Genomic DNA, 4,351 nt, shown 5'->3' with positions numbered 1-4,351 from the left:
CTTTCTTCTTTTTTTCTTTTTATGTTGAATTCTGACAGAATCTTGTTTGCCAGAAATTGTAGGGATCCACCTCGATTCTAAAATTCTAATGACCAAATACCGCAACAAGGTGGTAGCCTCTGATGGAGCTTGACCTGAGCCGAAGAAGAAAGCCCGAGCTACTTCGGGACCCAGCGTGGAGCGGCGCCGTCTCGGGATCGTTATTGCTGAACCTGCTCGGCCTGAGCCCGATCAGCTTACTCCAATCGAAGTGAGGCCACCTCCGCATGTGGCAGGGAAGGGCATAGGAAAACGGGCGGTCACGTCACCTGCCAAAGCTCGTAGCGCCAAGAGGGTCGCCCGGTCGCCTTCACCGGGTCCCGAGCCTGGGGTTAGGCCTAAGGCTCGGGCCTCTTCCATGGTTGCGTCTCTGTCTGGGGTTCGGCCTACTCCCCCAGAGTCCGAAAGGAGGCCATTCCGTCCTGATTGCCAGCTGTTCGAAGATGACGCAGCGCTGCAATCAAGTGAGGTCGCGCGTGAGGTTGTGCGCTGGGCCTCACTCCCGCGCGATTGGGCCGAGTTGGTGGAGCTCGAACTATCCGGGGTTGTCGACGATGCATATACTACCGTTGTCTCGGTAAGATATGCTACTTTTGCGTAGATACTTAGCCTTGGCTTACTCTTGTTTTCTTGTGCTAGATGATGCATTTGGTCGGCATACTGAGGATCGGCACGACCAACTCCCGAAAAAAGATCCGAGATTTAAGGTCGGACGCAGCCGCCGAAAAGCAGCGGAGAGAAGAGGCCAAGGCCCGCATCCAAACTGAGCTCGCCTAAATTCGGGAGATAGAGGCCGAGCTTCTCCAGGTGCGATCGACCGCCGAGGATCGCATCTCGGAGCTGGAGTCTGCGCTAGCCAACTTGGGGTGCAAAATCGAAGCTCTAGAGCAGAAGGCCAAGGAGCTCGGCCGGCTCGCAAAGGAGCAGGTTTCAGTGGCTGTCCAGAACTTCCGTGAGTCTGGAGAGTATATGAACGAGTTGGCGGAGGCGGCGGTAGATGCCATGGTCTGGGGTTTTGACAATTGTTGGGACCAAGCCCAGAAATTATGTTCCGGAGTTGACCTCAGCGGCTTATGCCCGTGTTTGGACGATGACGCCGAGGCGGGCGAGTCGGCGGAAATGTATGGATCCGCTGTTGGGGCGGCGGACCTTGTCGAAGCCGCTGCAAAGGTCACGACGACTGCCGCTACCGAGGCCGAGAGTGAAAACCTCTCTTGGAGTTGAGCCCAAGGCAGAACAGGCCGTTAAGCCTTTGGCTTGTGTACTTTTTTCTTCTTTTTATTTATAAAGTTGGCCACCTGGGGGCCCTTTGTCTGACCTTAAGGTGGACTTTCTTTGTACTTAGCCCTAGGCCTTTTGATATTAATGAAGTAAGCTTTTTCTTCTTCAATTCCTTGTGTCTTTTGTTAAGTTTTTTGAGCTCACGTTGCCTTGCCTTGCCTTAGCCGCGTATTCAAGTTTGCTCCGTCTTATGTCCGGTTATCAAAAACCGAACCGTGATGCTTAGGTTCGTGCCTGGCCTATGCAGGAGGGACCATACAGGATATCCGCCGAAGTTTTTGTGATCGGCGTTTGCTTTTGATTTTGTAGTTCGCCGTTTCCGAGCTCGTCCGCTGGTGCACCCTAGGCACCCAGATCAAGTTTTAGCCCTATTTTAGCTCTCATATTATAGCTTAGGGCATTCTTGACATAGACGACTGTCGTGAGCCTTGACGATTCCCAACTTTGGAAACTTCCATAAGTTTAAAAGGGGCACTTGGAACCAAGTTAGGCCGCACTCGAGCTTTTCACCTCTCGCTCAGGTCGGGGCTGATTTATGGAAAACCTGCGGACGGGGGGTGCCTTTCCTTGGCTTTTTGTTGACGCCGCAAGGCATCCTGAGCCAAGCTTAAGAGATAATTTTGTTGATGCCCCCTACTCAGATCAGGGGCTCACTTATAGATTTCTGTGGAGTGGGGTGCTCTTCCTTGGCTCCCCATTGATGCTGCAGGGCATCCCGAGCCGAGCCCAAGGGATGACTTTATAGATGGCCCCTACTCAGATCAGGGGCTCACTTGTAGATTCCTGCGGAGAGGGGTGCTCTTTCTTGGCTCCCCGTTGACACCGCAGGGCATCCCGAGCCGAGCTCAAGGGATGACTTTGTAGATGCCCCCCACTCAGATCAGGGGCTTACTTGTAGATTCCTGCGGAAGGGGGGTGCTCTTCCTCGGCTCCCCGTTGACGCCGTAGGGCATCCCGAGCCGAGCTCAAGGGATGACTTTGTAGATGGCCCCCACTCAGATCAGGAGCTTACTTGTAGATTTCTGTGGAGGGGGGTGCTCTTCCTCGGCTCCCCATTGACGCCGCAGGGCATCTCGAGCCGAGCTCAATGGATAACTTTGCAGATGCCTCCCACTCAGATCAGGGGTTTACTAGTAGATTCCTGCGGAGGGGGTGCTCTTTCTCGGCTCCTTGTTGACGCTGCAGGGCATCCTGAGCCGAGCTCAAGGGATGACTTTGTACATGCCCCCTACTCAGATCAGGGGTTTACTTGTAGATTCCTGCGAAGAGGGTGCTCTTTCTCGACTCCCCATTGACGCCGAAGGGCATCCCAAGCCGAGCTCAAGTGATGACTTTGTAGACGCCCGCCACTCAGATCAGGGGCTCACTTATAGATTTCTTGCGAAGGGGGGTGCTCTTCCTCGGCTCCCTATTGATGCCGCAAGGCATCCCGAGCCGAGCTTAAGGGATGACTTTGTAGATGCCCCCCACTCAGATCAGTGGCTTACTTCTCTTCCGCAGTTGATGGGGCCTCTCTGGCTCTTGTCGACTTTGGGGAGTGTCCTGGTCCGTTTTTGTATTATGATTATGAATTTGCCACGAAGATGGCCATAATACGCCGAACTAGTCGGGGCGTTTTGGAAATGCTTGGCAACTTTTAAAAGCCGCCTTTATTTATAATATATCCGAAAGTTTTCAAAATGCCAAGTCCGAGAAATTGGACTGCCGTCTAGGAATTTCAGCTTGTAGGCTCCCGGCCACTGGATTCGGATGACCCGGTATGACCCTTCCCAATTTGGGGCAAGTTTCCCTTGTTCTAGAGGTCGGGAGGCTTCGATTTTTCTCAAGACGAGGTCGCCGACCTTGAATGTCTTGGGCTCGATCCTCGAGTTGTAACATTGCGCCGCTTTTTGCTGGTATCTTGCCATGCGAATCTAGGCAGCTTCCCTTGTTTCCTCAAGTAAGTCCGGGTTGCCTCAAAGTCGTGCTGAGTTTGTGGTGGCGTCAAAGCTTTCGACTCAGTGGGAGGGCAACTCGACCTCATGGGGAATGACTGCCTCCGTACCATAAAACAAATTAAAGGGGGTCTCTCCAGTAGGAACTCGGAAGGTCGTCCAGTACGCCTAGAGGACATTGTAGAGATTCTCTGCCCACTGCCCTTTTGCCCGGTCCAACCTGGCTTTAAGCCCTTGTAGGATGGTCCGCATGGTAACTTATGCTTCCCTGTTGGCTTGTGGATAGGCCACCGACGTGTGGCGGTGATTAATACCAAGCTCAGAGCAGAACTCATCAAACCAAGCATTATCAAATTGGCGGTCGTTGTCAGATATGATGACCCGGAGAAGTCTGAACCGGCAGATGATCATCTTCTAGATGAAATATTGCACTTTCGGTTCAGTGATTTGGGCGACGGGTGTCGCCTCGACCCACTTGGTGAAATAGTCGATGGCGACAATGAGGAATTTTCGTTGTCCTGCGACCGAGGGAAAGGGTCCCAAGATGTCGATTCTCCACGGGACAAAAGGCCAAGGGGTGCTGATCGGTGTTAATGGCGCTGCAGGTCTGCATTGAATGTGGGCATAGCGTTGGCACCGATTGCACTTTCGGGCAAACTCCACCGTGTCTTTTCGCATAGTGGGCCAGTAATATACTTGTCGCAGAATTTGGTGTGATAAGGCTCGGCCGCCTTGGTGACTTCCACAGATTTCCTCATGTACCTCCTGCATGATATAATCTGCTTTCGAGGGGCGGAGACATCTGAGGAGCGGCAACGTGAAAGATTGACGGTACGGCTTGCCCTCGTACATGATATAATGGGTGGCCGAGCGCTCGAGTCGTCGAGCCGCAAGCTTGTCCGCAGGAAGGGTTCCATCCCATAGAAAGTCCATTAGGGGATCCATCCAGTTAGGCTCAATTTCTGTGCACAGCACCAGTTCGGGCTCTTCCGTGCTTGACGTCTTCATGTACTTAAGGAAGGTGCTTGTTGGGAGCTCGGCCGAGGTGGAGGTCGCCAGCTTCGACAACAGGTCGGCTCTTGCATTTTCTGACCTGG

The sequence above is a fragment of the Phoenix dactylifera genome, chromosome 10 (genome assembly GCF_009389715.1).
Source record: "Phoenix dactylifera cultivar Barhee BC4 chromosome 10, palm_55x_up_171113_PBpolish2nd_filt_p, whole genome shotgun sequence".
Classification (NCBI taxonomy): Eukaryota; Viridiplantae; Streptophyta; class Magnoliopsida; order Arecales; family Arecaceae; genus Phoenix; species Phoenix dactylifera.
Note: the sequence above shows the minus strand (reverse complement) of the source record.